The sequence below is a fragment of the Ranitomeya imitator genome, chromosome 9 (genome assembly GCF_032444005.1).
Source record: "Ranitomeya imitator isolate aRanImi1 chromosome 9, aRanImi1.pri, whole genome shotgun sequence".
Classification (NCBI taxonomy): Eukaryota; Metazoa; Chordata; class Amphibia; order Anura; family Dendrobatidae; genus Ranitomeya; species Ranitomeya imitator.
The window spans coordinates 54913771-54932695 of NC_091290.1; the positions used below are offsets into that span (position 1 = coordinate 54913771).

The 18925-nt window shown below is 42.3% G+C and overlaps 1 protein-coding gene across 7 annotated transcripts in view; it reads left to right on the forward strand.

Annotated features, from left to right (window-relative positions):
* SYT7 (synaptotagmin 7) overlaps positions 1-18925 on the forward strand; it is a 542375-nt gene that overhangs the window by 346091 nt on the left and 177359 nt on the right. The gene's annotated exons all lie outside the window — the stretch shown is intronic.

Consider the following 18925-nt stretch of genomic DNA (forward strand, 5'->3'; position numbering starts at 1 on the left):
CAACGAACAGGGTAAACTGAGCACCCAGCCTTAGAGGGGGATAAAGTCCCCTATAAAAATCTAAATGCTTCTCCGTTCTGCAGAAACTAAAGTTGAATCTAATTTGCTAATTGAGGTGCACCCTTGGTGTGACCAAGAGGATCATTGCATTGTTCCCCTTCTGGTTTTGCATGTCCCCTTCTCCGGCACTGGTGAGTGACAGCTCTGGCTGCCCTTAGTTATTTCTGCAGACACTCCAGGCAAGTCGGTGCTGTCAGTCACCACTGAGAAATGCAGGGAGATGCAAAACCAGTGGGTGGAACGATTTATTGAAGCTCTTGGCCACACCAAGGGTGCACTGAGCACCTCAATTAGCATATTGCTTTTAACTTAAGTTTCTGCAGAATGGAGAAGCAATTTAATTTTTATAGGGGTCCTCTAAGCACCCTACTTAGCAGATGTGATCAGTTTCAGCAGAATGGAGGCAGTGATTAGAAGACTGAGCGCTCGCTCACCCCACTGTATTTATTGGATGAGTACTATGCGATTTTTTTTTTTAACAGATATCACTCAGAGCAATACTATTTAATGGGTCAGTGCTGATTACTGATTTTGTCCACTGACCAAATCTGTCTGTGAAAATAATTGCAGCAGGCAGCGATTTCACTCCGAAATCTGAAGCCACTCATCCATTCAGGTTTATGGATGCATGGAAAACATCGGATTGCACTCGAATGACATCCGAGTGCAATTCAGTTTCCGCTGTCTCACACAATGGAAAAGATGGAGAAATTGTGTTTTCCATCTTCTCCTCATTTGTGCTATGATTCTCCATCGGATCACACGAAGCTGACACTTGGATTAAACTCGGATCAGCGCTTGATCAGAATGTCAGTACCATAATCAACCCGATTCTCTTAGAGGAGAGAATCTACGCTTGTCTGACCCTGGTTTAAAGAGACAGTTTTTATAGAATCAATATCCCTTACAAAACAAGAAAGGTGATTCATTAAAGTGTTTCCACCAGAAAAGTGGGGTAAAACATGTTGGAAAGTTGCTAATTTTTTTGTGCAATGAAGAGTTGTGCAAACATTTTTTGACTTTTGGCGTTTTCAAGATGCCGTAGTTTGAAGCTCAGCAAATTCAGCAAAAGTGATGGGATTTTTTTACTCCAGAAATATTAACATAGAGATAGAAAACAGAGTTGTACTTACCCAATGACGCTCCAGCGCTGGCTTTCCATCGTTGATATGACTGCAGTGGTGAAGTCAAGTCTGCATCATTTGCCCTGACCGCTGCAGCCAATCACTGGACTCAGCAGAGATGTTAATGTAGATGGCACCAGATCTCTGAGCCCAGTGACTGGCTGCAGAGGTCAACTGATGTTGAAGTGACATCGCTGCAGCAGTCGTTTAAAAAAAGCCTTTTACTCCAGCAAGACTGTCGTAACGTGAGCATGCACTATGCCAATCTTAATGAATTAGCATCATAGGGCCTTACTGTATGCGTAGAGCTGATATTCTGCCTTATGTCAGCCTCTACTTAAAGGGAACCTGTCATCAGAAAAAAACACTATTAACCAGCAGATATGGAGTTAATCTTCAAGTTAATAGCATTATTAACATACCCGGCACCCGCACATAGCCAAACCCTGCGGGGAGAAAATTAACTTTATATCCCCCCCTCAGCATTCCGTTTTCAGTCATGGGGGCGGCGCTGGTTCAGTCACCCCTCTGAGTATATAGAGCGGCTGTAACCTCGCCCCGGCACTGACTGACAGCTAGCCCTAATGCAGAGGGAGCGTCAGTCAGGGCCGGTGACTGAACCAGCACCGGCCCTAGCCCCGTGATTGAAACCGGCACACTGCAAGGGGAATTAAGTTAATTTTCTTCCTGCAGCATTTGGTGATGGGAAGGTTAATAATGCTATTATCCTGCAGATTAACCCCATATCTGCAGGTTAATAGCATTTTTTTCTGGTGACAGGTTCCCTTTAATAACACTGAGATAACTCCGCTAACCCTTTCCCAATATATACAGCAAAGCTAGAAAACATTCTGCAGAAAACAGGACTTGTCAGCCCATTGACTGTACTTCAATAACCAGTGTAAAAATACAAATAATTCAGGATTTATTATATGGATAGTCACAAATGAAAAAGGCCACCTAAGCAGATGAAAAAACAGATGTTTCTAATAAGAACCTGTTAAAATATTTAGTGATTTTTGCAATGGTACATTCTCTTTAAGACGCGTTGTGCCCTGCGAATGTGACTGCCAGCCAGTGGGCAAAATTGCCCTTTTACATCTCCCCGGTAGCGTAGGCAATACAGAAGCGGCTATGATATAAAACTAACATTTGTTTTGGAAAAACAAATTACTCAAATTGATTTAGTTGTCAGATTGTTGACTGATACACGTGTGTATTATCTATAATTACATATCTCGCATCATTTGTTATCTTACAGAGAAAGTGGCCTTGAAAGCTCGCTGTGATTACCAGCGCAGCGTGCGGATCTACTGCGGGAGCGTTTCCCATTCAGCCTTAGTAATGTTTTACATTGGGAGAATGGGGAACCCACACAGCTATTCATCCAAACTGAAGCAGCGCTCTACTCATCCTGTACATAACGGCAATTATCATTATAAACATTGTGCTTCTAGGTAGAATCAGATCTACAAAACCGGTAACCACCATCATTTCAGAGTTTGCAGCAATAGAATAATCTTCTTTTTTTTATTAAATGTATCATGTTGCAGATAAAAATATATCTGTATGACGCTGCACAGAATCATCAGACGAGGATCATGAAATTAATTCACAGCAGAACTTTCAGGCGCCGATTCTATTCAAGTCGTGTGATGCAACTTTTTGATTCAACTTATTGTTTTTTTTTATTTTATATTAAAAACGGACATGTCTCTATGGGTAGCAGTGACATCCGGGCAGGGCCGGACTGGCCATTTGGCAATTCTGGCAAATGCCAGAAGGGCCGGTCTGGTTGTGGGCTGCCTTGCTGCTGCATTGTTAACAAAATCTGTGTTATCAGGACACCCATACTGTTAAGAGTTGTGACGGAGCACACAGTCGCTGACTCCTTTACTTACCCCAGCAGGCCACGGGTATCATGAGACATATTGGTCTTGTAGTAAATCTTGTTTTCCTTCTATCCAGGGTAATATTAGTAATATATCCCATCTGGTGCTTGGTGACGGGGACAGCATGGACCTGTGTGATTTCAAATGCCAGGACTGAATTTCAGCCCCAGTCCGTACCTGCATCCGGGCATAATTCTAATTATTACATGGTAGGTAAGGAGCCTGTTACCAGATCTGCAGCAGTCGAAGGAGCTTACACCTCTGGACTGATTAATTTTTTTTTGAGATGGGAGGGGGCCAGTATCCAGCAAAATGGCATGTCATCTCGCAACCCGAGCCTTAGCTGGTCATACACAAAAGTTTGACCCCAGTCTTTCTCTGCCACCATCCATTTTGAGGTTGTCTGACACTAGGTGAGGTTTTACTAATAGGGGATAGGACTATGCTGATTGAGGTACACCTTGTCGCAGTCGGACGGCTTTTACCCTTTTTTGATCAAAAACAGTGTTTACTAAGTACCCTATGTAATTTATATCTACTATTACTATCTACTTAGTTACTTACAGCAGGTTATATGCTCATTTTGTTTCTATCTTAGGTTTTGTAAGGTTAGATTTGGCAGAAACTGCTGATCTGGAGAGGATTTGCCAATATACGATTGTATATAATGGAGGATTAGTAGATCTCCATTGGTAAATATCATGGAAAAGAAGGATCAGACATGCTGGAATTGATCATGTGTGATCCTTCGTGTAGGGTATAACTATAAAGGGTGCAGGGGTTACATCCTAGCCCCGGAACCTAGGGGACCCAAAAGGTCTTTTTTGCCCATATGAGAAGATTTAATATTAAAAAAGATCTATGATATTTGGTGGCCATGATGGGAATTTTGAAGGAACATGAGCATCAAGTTACACCACTGTGGATAGATAAGCAGAGATGTCCCAGAAACACCAGTAGGTCTCAGTGGACCATCTTATCCACGTCTTAGGTAGACCCTTTGCGTGCACCAAAATCCCTGCAGTATCTGCTGAGGCTGAAATGGAGAATCACATGCTGGCCCTTTAAACCAATGCCCACCCATGTTCTTCATGGATGAACTGAGCTTCCTAGAATGAATAATAAGGCATGGCTAATAAAGATTTGTCTCTAGATGTGGACCACCTGCTATGATGTCCATCAGCTCCAATTGAATATATGAATAGAGGTTATGCATGGACTACGGTATATAAATTCAACAAAACAAAATATTACAGGGATATTCCCAAGATTGGACGTTATCCCCTATTTGTATGATATGGATTAACGTCCTGATCGTGACCACTGGGACCACCACTGATCCCAAGAACCAGGGTTCTTCTGAATGGAGCGGTGGTCGATCATGTGCTCTGCTGCTCCATTCAGTCTTAAAGGAGTGCTGCAGGCCAGTCGAGCACAGCGCTCAGCTATCTATGGGGGTCTCATCTATATATATGAGGCATCGTGATTACTCGCTAATCCCACCCCCTGCACAGTAGCTCTACCCCCACCTCATCACCACACACCATCCCGCCCCCCACCCCATTACCACACACAATCCCACCACCACCACATTACCACACACAATCCCGCCCCCCATCCCATCACCACACACAATCCCGCCCCCCCACCCCATTACCACACACAATCCCGCCCCCCCCATTACCACACACAATCCCACCCCCCACCCCATTACCACACACAATCCCGCCCTCCCCACCACATTACCACACATATTCCGCCCCCACCACATCACCCCACGTAATCTCGCCCCCCACCCCATTACCACACATAATCCCGCCCCCCACCACATCACCACACATAATCCTGCCCACCACATTACCACACATAATCCCGCCCCCCACTTTACCACACGAGGCTCCGTCCCCACACATTACCACACGAGGCTCTGTCCTCACACATTACCACACGAGGCTCCGTCCTCACACATTACCACACGAGGCTCCGTCCTCACACATTACCACACGAGGCTCCGTCCTCACACATTACCACACGAGGCTCCGTCCTCACACATTACCACACGAGGCTCCGTCCTCACACATTACCACACGAGGCTCCGTCCTCACACATTACCACACGAGGCTCCGTCCTCACACATTACCACACGAGGCTCCGTCCCCACACATTACCACACAAGGCTCCGTCCTCACACATTACCACACGAGGCTCCGTCCCCACACATTACCACACGTTAATTTACCACCTGCGTAAGCGCTATTGAATTTTGTCATTATTTACTTTAGTTTAATCACTAGCAGCGTTAATTAGATAGCAATGAGCGTGCCGAGCGTTAGCTGGCTGGAAACACCTAGTTAAGAATAAATGCAATGGCTGTGCACATCAATGACCCTATGGGTCCAGTTATAGAGAACACAAATTGTAAACTTGAGAATATCCCTTCAAAATGAGTCAAAGCCTAAAGAAATGTGCCGCAAGTTTCTATCTCTCCTCTTCCACCGTTCAGTGAGCATTTAATGATTAATATTTCTGTTTTTCGAAGACCAGATGACCTTTTAAGTCACATTTCAGATGGAAGCGGTGACAGTAAGAGCCATCTTGCTTCTTTCTCAATAATATGCCTCTTTTCATATTTTGGCCCATTTTCTTCTTTTATTGTTATTGCAAAGAACAATCACCCCCGCATCCCAGCCTGGAAATTAATAATTGTGTTTCCAGTCTGCTTTGTGACCAGACAGGGCTTGTCGTCTGCACTTAGGGTTACGAAAAGAAGCCGAAAACACGTGTTCTATACTTTAATCTCATCAATTAACAGAGACTTCTACATGAAAGAGAACAATTAGTGTGTTGGCCAGACGAGAAAGTATCAGGAACAGAGAGATCTGTTGTTCCTCGGAGCACGGCTTCATTTCATCCATTCTATTCTGTCTACATTAAAGGTGCACAGTCACTTTTAAAGGAAAAACACGCTTCATTTATCTGCCATCTGCATCCTTTCCTTTTAACATTCTACTTTGCGGCACGTCACTAAAATGGGCGACTAAATCAGGGCTGTTATCAGAAAAGCTACGACCAAAGTATCATCTCTTTAAGCAGAAGGATCTAAAGTTCTTCAGAATTTCATGCCATTCACTGAGAATTATCTGGGAGAGCCTCCGAGTGTCATAGAATTATGTCCAACGTTAGTTCTCATTTCCATGGCTGGCACTCTGTATTTGGTGATACTTCATGGTTTCATGTTCTTCTAATTTCTTTAACCAGCAGAACTTATTGATAGATGTATGATGGAGATGTACAGTAATTGATGCTTCTCTTTAAAGCTCCATTAGATACTGCTGTGATCATGGATGACACTAAATCTGATGGATTTATTGGTGATAGCATGGAACCTAATGGCTTACCAAAGACATTCTAGATCACCACAGCCTATGTAATAGGTTCACACAATATAAATTGCTAAAGTGATAGGACCCTGATATGTCAGCTGACCCTGCCGATATTGACGAATTGGGCCGGCGGTCTAATGTGTATGGCAATGTCAGCCAACTAATGGTTGGAAGAAATGCAGAGCAGGCATGTCCAGTTTCAGACTGCCAATCGAATTGTTCTCTCTTGAGAAAAGACATATAGACCAGTGGCTTTCTCATAGAGAACACAGGAGCACTTGGCCGAGCCTTCCTCCCTATATGAAAGTCGTCTGACGTGGCTGTGGACCGAAGCATTGTTCACCCAACCGCCATTTAATATGTATGAGCGGCCTTAAGGGTACCATCGCACAGTGGCATTTTGATCGCTACGACGGCACGATCCGTGACGCTCCAGCATCGTAACAATATCGCTCCAGCGTCGTAGACTGCTGTCACACTTTGCAATGTACGACGCTGGAGCGATAATTTCATGACGTATGTGCGATGTAGAAGCCGTTGGTTACTATGCGCACATCGTATACAATATTGTGCACACCTTTGTTACACCATGCGATCATGCCGCCACAGCGGGACACTAGACGACGAAAGAAAGTTTCAAACGATCTGCTACGACGTACGATTCTCAGCGGGGTCCCTGATCGCAGGAGCGTGTCAGACACAGCGAGATCGCTGGAACGTCACGGATATATCGCTGGAACGTCACAAATCGTGCCGTCGTAGCGATCAAAATGCCACTGTGTGACGGTACCCTTAGCCTTCTCATAGACATTAGATAGCTATCAGTTGACTGAACGTTTGGCCGTCAGCTATCTTGCCCAACTCTCACAAACACAGGAGCACTCACTCTGACCAGCGATCCAGTGTTCCTGGCTTATCTCAAAAGAGCAAAAGGATCAACAATCTGAAATCAGAGATGCCAGATCCTTAACTTCCCCAACAATCATCTGTAAGGGCCACCATACACATTAGACTGTCAACTGATATTGGTGGGTTCTGCTGACGTTAGTCTAATCTGTATGGGGACCTTTAGGCACTCACAATAATGAAATATTTCCAGGCAAACTAATCTGTCCAGAATGAGCAATCTCATGAAACACAAGGTGATGATACGGTGAATGGTAAAATCTTCTCTTCCATGTGCGTGATCACCATGCCATGCCAATGAGGATGCATATAATTGAATCCAATACACATCATCCATCTTATTTAGCCAAAGCAAAATCACAAATCCGCAGCGGTAAGTCTTCCGCTTTGGCTCCCTCTACTCTGAAAAGAGAGATGGCTTCATGAAATGTCTCCAGGTTTACATAAATAAGGCAAACCGTTGCAATTTTATGGACAAGTGGATCCAGTTAAAGCATGTTGATTTATACACCGTGGTACTTATTCACATGGAACGGAAGCAGAAATAAAGGATATGTCCAGTGAAAGTGCTGAGGATGTGACCTTTTGTGGGTTCACTTTTATCGGCTGTCAATGGACATCAATGACTTATAAGGAAGAACGTGAAAGTGATGGAGTATATGAAGGCAGAAGTGAACAAAGTCTTAAGGGCCATGTACACTCTAAGATCATCATAAGTAAGCATGGTCAGGAAGGCTCATTTCAGGATAATCCTGCAGTCTGAACAGGATGCCGGTCACCGGACGAACAAGCAAAACGTTCATCGGGTGAAATGATCTTTTGGTTTGCATATAGATCATCATTCTTGGCTGTGTAAACAGAACTTGCGCTATCAAGAACAGTGACAGCCTATACCCATTGAGCAGCCTGTGGCAGATCATCCAGTGCATGTAGGAGGAGTAGTCTACCTATTTAAATAGGCTATTAAATAATCGCCCATCAGGAAACAAGCAGCTTATCGTCTTTCATTTAGTGCCCCAGGTCACCCCATATAAAAGGACTCTTAAACTCCCTGAAACCAGAAATGTTTGGTAAGAAGTGTTAAATTTACCCAAAGCACCATTTTGGACAAAATTAGGAATGACATAGTTCTTGTTAAAAGCATCACTCCAGTGTTTTTTTCTTATTGCAGCTATGGAGTGGTGCTATTAATCTAGGTTCATACCACCCCAGTCTTATACTTACCAGTCACTGTCTTCTTCTGTTCCTGTCGGTCTCCAGAAGTTTGTGACCCGCTGAATCGCTCCAGTGTTTGCTGGGTTATCCGGAAGTCACGACTCAATGTAAGTCTATGAGAGCCAGAACGAGGGTCTCTTGTAGACTTACACTGAGAGCTTGTGACCGTTAGCTCTGATTTTCAGTCAGTCAGAAGTTGCGGTCGGACAAATTGGTGGCCTGGGACTGGAGCGGCGCTGTGAAGAGCTGAAGACGGCAGCTAGACAATATAATACTACTGGCAGATAACATTGATTACTTGCGCCACTCCAGCTCTGCAATAAAAAAAACACTGGAGTGGTGATTGCAATAAAAAGTTGTCCATGTAATGCATGGATGTGACCAGTAATCCATCAACCTAACTGGTAAGGTGCTGAGAAGTAGATTTCGCTACCCAACCACAATCAGGAACATCCCCCCCCCCCCTTCAAAAAAAATTAAGTTTTATAAATCAGAAACTTCCTTTAAAGGGGAAATGTCTTATAAATACTTTGGTGGGATGATCCCTTTTAATAAAAATAATTATTTTATACTAAAAATAACTTCCATTCATTTTTAAATTGTGGAGAGAGATTTCCTTGGGCCGTCTAAACCCTTGTAAATAATTAAGCCAACTCCTTTTAAAGCGAGCACGTCTTGTACCTTTATGTCCAATACCCTCTGCACAGTACGGTGGAAATGTTCACAGGCGTGAATGGGTTAAAGTGTCAAACGGCTTCCATGCCGTCAGCGATACATATTCATGAAAACATAACAGCAGGATTTACACCCAGGACGAGCCATAGAAACGTTTCCCAGTCCCAGCTCCTGTGCACATGCATAAATAGGAGAAATCAGGCTGTGGCCTCCTGTGTGGATAGCTGAAAATAAAACATCCAGATGCCCCCGCAACACACGAGAGACATGTTGCCAGGAGAGAGTAGCATGTCCTTGGATTAGGAAATGCAGTAGCGTGGATCCATAAATAAGCACAATGTTCACTATATAATGGACGTAATGGAAAAAAAATCAAAACTTATCTGTAATAACTTGATTGATGCCCATAGGAATACCTTAATGGCTGTAGATGATTTAAAGGGAATCTGTCAGCAGGTTTTCGCTCTGTTATCTGAGAGCAGCATAATATAGAAGCAGAAACCCTGATTCCAGAGATGTATCACTTGCTGGGCAGCCGGCTGAAGTTTTGATAAAATCACTGTTTTATCTGCTACAGACCTTGCAGTTCATTGACTGCTGAGCTCTGTATGACCCCACCCACACCACGGATTGGCTGCTTTCTGTGTACACAAAGCATAGGCAAAAAGTAGCCAATCAGGGGTGGAGGCGTGTTTGGACTACACTTCAGCAGGTTTACTAGTCCTCTAATGATAATCTCCTGCTAATAAAACTCTGATTTTTTTTTTCAAAACTACATCAAGCAGTCCAGTGAGTGATACATCACTACAACCTCATGTACAGCACAATGGAATTAATGGTGCTATATAAATAAATAAATAATAATAATAATAATAGAATCATTGCCTCTGTCCCGATATCATTCTGCTTTTAGATTAGGTGGCAGAAACCTGGTAATAGATTTTCTCCTGCATTCATATTTTAGGTCTGTACAGTTTTGAAATACAGCATCTATTGAAGTCAATGGGTCTCTGTATTTCTGGTTTTATACATGTCCATGAGATACCCAGTTATTACTTTCAGGGATAATAACAATGGCAGATGTGGTGTATGTGGCACCATATAGCCACAGGGACTGTCTGTGCCTCCATACAACATTCATGTACCACTTGGTTTTATACAGAAGGCCTAATTATGGCAGTTATAAAATAGGATGTACTTACAGCGCCAGTTTATGTTGCTAATTCTGTTTTGTTTAATCAATTGATTGAAAAAAATACAACCAGTTTCAGACTAATCTAAATCCAAGCAGGTTGCTGGCTGCCTGTGAACTCAATCAATTTTTAGTACCAGGCTTGGTTTTTCATTAAAGTCATTTTGGACGCAAACATCTCCTCTTGTTTGGAAAATTGCTTGCATATAAAAATCAGTTTCACATGGACAAATTCAATAATGAAAGGGCTGTAAAGCTATCAGAAAGTCACTAATTAACATTTCCACGCCTGGTAGTTGCCATAACAGAGCCAATGAAGACCAGAGATGGGGACACTTGGGAGCCATGGCGCTCAGTCACCATAAAACTTCATGGTTTTTTACCTTTACCTTCGGAAATTGCAGGTTCCTGCTTGTTTATCTGCGGCTTACTTACTAATTAGCCACCTTCCATTCATTGTAGCCACCTATCTTGTCCTGGAAAAGTATAGCAGTCAACTAGTCCTAGGCCTGGCAGCATGGATTTTATACATGTGATATCTCATGTGGAAAACGTGTGCATTCGAGTGGATCAACCAGATGTTGTTAGATGAATCACAGGACAAACAAAGAAGGCAACAGATATTCTGTTCGGCACATTGTTAGTCTTTGATATAATCACCACCTGGCAGTGACATTTATAATTTGCAAATATATTAAGAACTAGGTTAGTTTTAGGCTCTGTTCACATCTAGAAAGTCAAGGGAAAAGGTAATACTGTGGTCTTCAACTATGGTTGGGATCTCAACTTCCACAGGCGTTCCTGCCATGTCAGGTTGTGCTGAGGTACAGTGTGTCCTGCCGTGACAATGTGGGTCTCTGAGGGCCACCATCTGCCATAGCCTGCCCCACTTTTCATGTTACCAATAAGGCTTCATCAGTCACTCCGGAAAAAAAACAGCTTACCAAATTTGTGTGTCATTTGCCATTAACTCTACTTTTCCCAACTCGGCCATCGTGTCAATTCTTTTGCTGCATTCCGAGAGTGGCCCTCGCAATTTATGGTACCATTTATTTAAGAATGGTGGCATGAGGTGGAAGCCGAGGGTGATGTACTCGTCTTACGCTCTGGCACATTACATGGGGGGCCCTGGCTGGATTTGTGGACTTGTGCTATGCCCTTACAGGCTCCATATTATTGATGACTGTGGTTGGCCAGGACCAGATGTCGAGGACTTCAATGAGGGAGACCACCAGTCAAAATAAACTTTTTACTGAACAATAACTTGGTGGGGATTATGTATAAAAGATAGCGGGTACACAGCTTAATGAACATTTCCTTCAGTAATCTGTGACCTCTGGATGGGAGCCCTGAGAATCGCCTCCTACCAGACGTCATCTCCAGCTCTTCTGTTGATTATCCGGCCTGGCACGACATCATCCTTGCGGAATGACGCACATGTGATTTTGCACCTGACCAGCTAATCAAAAGAACAGCTGCAGATGACATCAGGTAGGAGGCGGTTCTCAGGGCTCCCATCCAGCAGTCACAGATCACCGACATGGCCGATGGACCGGGTCCTGTGAATCGATTCCCACCAACTCTACTCTATGACTATCAGTACCTCGCACCGTTGGATGGCTTATGCTATGCCAACAAGTCTGGCACTTTATTTCTGTGGTGTTGAAATAGTCAACATTTTTGCATTTAACAGCTTGACTATTTCCAAGTGCATTGTTCTCTTCCTTGTGAGACTGCACATCGCTAAAAATATGCATTATTTCATACAAGTGTCTTAAAATAGCTACCTATCCTCTTGTACAATGGCTGGCTTATCCTGAGGTCCGCTGACTACTGCTGCCTCTTCAGGCAGGAGAACAATAACCATGGCACACTATTGTGCCAATTCCCGTCGCCTGTAACATCTTCTGCCTCATTATTCAAAATCCTAAAGGGGTTAATGCAGGAGTGGTTCCAGCGCGTCTCACCCGCTGTACAGCAAGCGAGCAGCAACCTTATGTCTGCCTACTCACAGGAATCATATTTCAAGCTCTGCGCTGTTCGATCACAAGGTTAATTAATCCTTTCTTGTAGTAGATTAAAATAACGGCGCCTCGTACCATGTCAATAGGAGGAACCGAACATAAACCCTTGCCCTATGACCATCACAATCCATATATACACTCAGTGAGTGCCAGGGCGGGAGCTCCTCTCATCCCAGTTTGGTGCTGCTGTTTACTATGTTCTTGCTGTGGGTTAGTAGCCAAGTTAGAAGGTACGGAGCTCATCTGCTCTCTGATTCAGGGTTTATACTGACCATCACTATATCTCCATTATGATAACATGGGCGACCACTCTGTTCATTCATGAGGCCAAGCAATTGTTTATAACTCATCATTATGGTATATACGCTTATTTAGACCACAACCGCTTTCCAAGCTGCCACCGGTGATTAATTCACTTATAGAACTGGAGAAAAAAGTGCGTTCTACTAATCATATGCCAAAAATACTAAGATAGAAACAAAACCAGCATATATCCTGCCCTAAATAAATTGTAAACATACATATAAATAATATAGGGTATTTAGTAAACACTGGTTTTGATTAAAAGAAAGTGTAAAAGCCGACCTACCGCGACAAGGTGAACCCCAATCGGGAGGGTCCTATCCTCTAGTATTAAAACCTCACCTTGTGTATGATGACCTCAGTGTAGATAGTACAGAGCAGGATCGGGACCTGACTAGTTTACTCCCTGAGAAGCTGTATAAATGAAACGCCTAGCTCAAAAAAGGAGCGCTGCAAGAGCGTACAAGAAATGACAGCAAAACCAAATAAATGAGCTGGAGCATAAGTTGGTTTACGTGTAAAGTGTTGGAACATGTTCACGCTTAACAGTCCATTTAACAGAGAAAACCTAACACAGAAACAAAATGAACAGATAACCTACAGTAACTAAGTAAAAACCTATAGTGCATTTGAAAAAACATGGGGTTCTTAGTAAACACTGTTTTGATCAAGAAAGCATAAGTGCCATCCCACCATGACAAGGTGTACTTTCTTAGCTGGTTGTTGTGTAGATGGTGGCAGAGCAGGACCGCCACCTAACTAGTGCAGACACCCATCCATGGGAAGCTATCTAAATAAAATGCCAAGTTCAAAAAAGGAAACACCGCAAGAGCGAACAAGAAATTACAGCAAAACCAAAGAAATGAGCCGGAGCATAAGTTGGTTTACATGCAAAGTGCTGGAGCATGTTCACGCTTAATAGTCCATTTAACAGACAAAACCTAAAACAGAAACAAAATGAACAGATACCCTACAGTAAGTAAGTAAAAACCAACAGTGCATATAAATAACATAGGGCACTTAGTAAACATTGTTTTGATCAAAAAAGCATAAACGCCATCCCACCATGACAAGGTGTACCCCCTTAGTTGTTGTCCGTCAAATAGCAACAGTGTGAACATGTTCCTACACTTTTGCATGTATACCAACCTATGCTCCGGCTCACAGTCAGAAAGTCAGTGTCATATTGATTATTGGGGCTTTGTTTAAGGAACTTTTGACCAAAACTGAGACTGATGTTCTTAGAGTTCCTATGTTATGTACCGGCCCCCTCAGGTTCTATACTAAGCTGACAAACCATTATAAAGGAGCATACTTGCTGACAGTCCTAGTTTATTCGCAAGACCCATGAATCTGCCCAGAAAAGGGTCAGTGCTTTTAAAACCGTGCCTCATGATAGCATTTCTCAGCTATCCTGATGGCGAGGTTTAAATGTACAAAATAGGTAGAGTCACAAAGCTTTTGTTGTTTAATCTAAGAGCAGCAAATTGTAGATGCAGATAGCCTGATTCCAGGGATGTGTCACTTGCTTAGCAGTTTGCTGTAGTTTTAATACAATCCAAGTTTTATCAGCAGGAGATTATCACTGTAGGACTAGGTGTCACAAGCCAGGCAGTCCAGCTAATCTGTTTAACCCCTCCTCCATAATTGATTGGCCGCTTGCTGACAATGTACAGTTCACACACAGAAAACTGCCAATCGGTGGTGTGGGCGAGGTTATACACAGCTCAGCATTCAGAGAACTGCTGGATCTGCAGCAGAGAACACAGAGACTATGTCAAAACTGCAAAAGCAGTTCAGTAAGTGACACATCTCTGGAATCAGAGTCTCAATCTCTTAATCATGCTGCTCTCGGATTCCATAGCAAAAACCTGCTGCCAGATTTCCTTTAAGGGGTGCTTCCAGCCATATATATAAAAAAAAGTAAGAATTGCAAACTTAAGTTGCAATAGGTGTAAAGATTTTCCTCAATACAGTAACTAGTCCACTTTTCATTCTCTTTAGACAATTACCCTATTCTAATGTTACTTTTCAATATTTGAAATAGTACTCTAATGCCTAAGGCTACGTTCACATTAGCGTTTTGCGTGTTTGCGTCGGGCGACGCAGCGGTGACGCATGCGTCATGCGCCCCTATATTTAACATGGGGGACGCATGGACATGCGTTGTGCTGCGTTGTGTGACACATGCGTTTTTTTTTTTTTTGGCGCAAGCGTCGGGCGCAGAAAACACAACAAGTAGCATTTTTCTTGCGTCAAAATTTCGGCAAAAAACGACGCATGCGTCGCAAAACGCAGCGTTTTTGCGTGCGTTTTGGTGCGTTTTTATTTGCGTTGTGCGTTGCGTCGCCGACGCAGCGGCGCACAACGCAAATGTGAACGTAGCCTTAAAGGGGTTGTCCAGTTGATTTTTTAGATTTTTATTCTATTAGCCTCCTGTACTTAAAAATAACACAGACAGCTGTACTCATGCACCGACACTGCTGCGTTGGCTACCCGCTGCAACTTATCAACTTTGTAGGAATGGCTGCAGCCGTGACATCACATCGACATCATGTGACTGCTGCAGGCAATCACTGGACTAAGCAGTTTGGTGCCATCTAGATTAGAATCACTGCTTAGTCCAGTGATTGACTGCAGTGGTCGTGTAATGTTAATATGACGCCACTGCTACAACCACGCTAATGATGAGCAAGGTACTGTATCATGTTACATCTATCCAATGGATGTCTACACAATGGCGCGCCCGGTATTTTTATTTTCCATTGGTCTCATAACAATATATCAATGATAAAGAAAAAGATTAGGACAATTCCTGTCATTAAAATGAACTTATTGATGGCATCATCTTCAGTTCTATAAAAATAAGTAGGGTCCATCAACAAATCCATTACATTTTTATTTTACTTTTTTAAAACAAAAAACATGTAGAAGTATACAAAGAAAAAAAACTGATATTTTTGGTCGCTTCAGGATATATAAAAAGCAAAATGACAAAAAAAAGTTCTGAATATTTAATCATTATTTTTTGTGTACCAAAAGGAAGTCTCGAGAGAGACATATTGTAGCTTATGGAGATACAATGGGATATAATTGTGCATATATTAGTACAGGTCACGGGAATAAAAAGATAATGTTTTCATTACATTTTGTAGTCAGAGGCTTGAAATGAAGACTTTTTCTTATTCCTCACCACAAAAAGATGACAATTCTTGCCATAAAGTATGGATTAGATTACAATGTAATGGGGTGCAATGGATTTTTTAATGGATTTACTATACATTTACGTCTTTTTCTGGCTGTCGAAAACGTCCATTTTTCAATAAAAAGACGGTTCGAGAAATTCTCCTTTTCCATGGAAATTTTAAGCATCTTTTGCTTGTTTCTTGAGTGGTTTTCTTCGTAGTTTTCCATTCTTTTCTTTTTTTCTTCACTCTATTAAGGAATGAAGGAAATGCAAGCGTTTTTAGTCTTTTTAAACATTTGGCTTTTAAAACTTTATCACCATTTTTTTTCTTGTGTTTTACACTTAAAAAAAACTGTGGAAAAAGACTCGGTGTGAACAGATCCTTTATCTCTTGGCATCAATGCCTGATCAGTAGCGGTCTGATCAGTGTGATCTTTGCCAAACATCAGCGACAGCAGTATAATTATTCTGCTCTTGCCCACGTTGCCCAACTATATCAGTCAATCATGCTCTTAAAGGAAAAATGTCATTAGAAAGTGACGTTTTGTTTAAGGCTACGTGCACACGTTGCGGAATGGGGTGCAGAATTTTCTGCACAAAATCCGCATCTCCTGGCAGAATCCGCAGGTGCAGATTTGCCGCGGATTTTGTGCGGTTTTTATGCGGCATTGATGCGGATTTTGTGCGGATTTTCTGCGGTTTTTACCACTGCGGATTTCTATAATGGAAGGGTGCAGAAACGCTGCAGTTCCGCACAAAAGAAGTGACATGCACATCTTTTAAATCTGCAGCGTTTCTGCGCGGATTTTTCCGCACCATGTGCACAGCTTTTTTTTTTCACATTGATTTATATTGTACTGTAAATCACAGTGCGGATCTGGAGCGTTTCTGCATGGAAAAATCCGCTGCGGATCAGCACTAAATCTGCATCGTGTGCACATAGCCTAAATCAAGTTTTTGTGTTACATGTATTTTTTTTTTCTTGAATCCACACTGACCACTAGGGCTTTTTTAAACTTATAAAACTTATACTTCCTGTCCTTTCAGGAAGAGTTTTCATCAGGCTCCTTATCAGAGACAGGAGTACAATGACCAGTAACATCTGATAACCCAGGATCCACCAATCACAATAGACTATGTCACAGCTGACCCTGTTCCCCTTCCCTTCACAATGACCTAAGCACACGCTCATTAGATGCTTCAGTACAAAATATAGGGTTAGATTCTGTTTATTGTGGCAATGTACATGTATTGTTTCCTGAAGCAACTTGAAGAAGGAGTCTATAAAAGCCTAAGAGGCCAACGTGAAAATGCCAAGACTTCTATTTTGTATATTTAAGTATGAATTGCTATTTGCTTGAAAAATGTATTGCCAAAAATTGACAATTTATTTTTTACATACATTTAACAAAAACACCTGTTTTAAACTATAGCTTATTTTGTAATTATAGCTTCCCATTAAAATAGAGCCATGTAAAGATGAGCTAGAGGGGCATAGGACTTTCATCTAGTATTGCCGCTTCTAGCAGTTAGCTGTGGTCATAATGGTCTTTCTTCTACCAAAAAGACATCGTTGGATTATTTTAGCAATATATCTAGAATATCTTTGAGGGGTAAATTCCTGCTTAATCAATTGAAGACCACATTTAAAATAAAAACTGTGACCACACACCTCCCACTTTGCGATGTTGGCAATGATATTCACAGTGGGTTGCTTGCCATTCATTAGTAATTAGCTCTCTGCAGTGAACTGGGAAAGTACCACGCCTTATTTAAACTCCCTGCAGTTTACCGGACTAGGCTCATCTCCAGCTATGGTCCCCAGCCAGATCTTTAAAGTAGAGAAAATATACCTGACTGTGATCCTGGAGCCAGAATATGATTCATGCTGTCTGTGATTTGGGCAGCATGACTCAGGTGATAGCTTCCGTTTTACTACTAAAAAGTGACATCATAGTTAGGCTGCTGGCATCACCCCGTGGATGATATTTGCAGACATCATAGTTATCCCCACCCTGATACTGTAGTAAATGGGAAAGGGAGTGTGGTGAGTTAGGCAGAAGAGCCACCAAGACTAAGCCTTTATATATTGGGCTCCTGCATGCAACCTTGGAAATTATATGTTTTAACCTTACATCAGAACCTTCTTTTATGTCCTCATTGCAATCTGGAGGAACGTAAGACTTAACTGGGTCAAATATCACCTGATACATTGCCATTCCATGTTAATGGGAACCCCTGCAGTGATACGTGATTGTCATATGCTGTACGCTTGCAAACTGTTTCATTTCTGGCCTGGAAATAATTCATGGTTAGTATTATGATTAGGTACAAGGACTGAAAAACAACTATGTATAAAAGCTACGGAACATGGAGAATGATAGGTAAAAAGGAGAAAAAACATGTATCGGACAAAAAGAAAAAAGATGAAATGAAACAAATTTGGGAAGGTTAAAGACTTTACAGTAGAGGGATGTATTAGGCAGAAGATGGGTGAGTATTGTAGGGGTAAAAATATCACCATCATTAGCCGATATACAGATAACCACAAAATGAAATTGGAAAATTAAAAAAATAATGGACTTCAAAGGACATGGATTTGTTGTGTTTGAGCCAGGGCTGTGCAGTTGGTAGCCAAACCACTGACTCCGACTCATCAATTTCCTTTACTTTCAACTCCAACTCTGACTCCACGACTCAGACTCCACAACACTGGTCAGTACTGAGCATGTACATAAAGTGCAGCACGGATTCTTCTCATCTACGACTCCACAGCACTGGTCACTACTGAGCATGTACATAAAGTGCAGCACGGATTCTTCTCATCTACGACTCCACAGCACTGGTCACTACTGAGCATGTACATAAAGTGCAGCACAGATTCATCTCATGTACGACTCCACAGCACTGGTCACTACTGAGCATGTACATAAAGTGCAGCACAGATTCATCTCATCTACGACT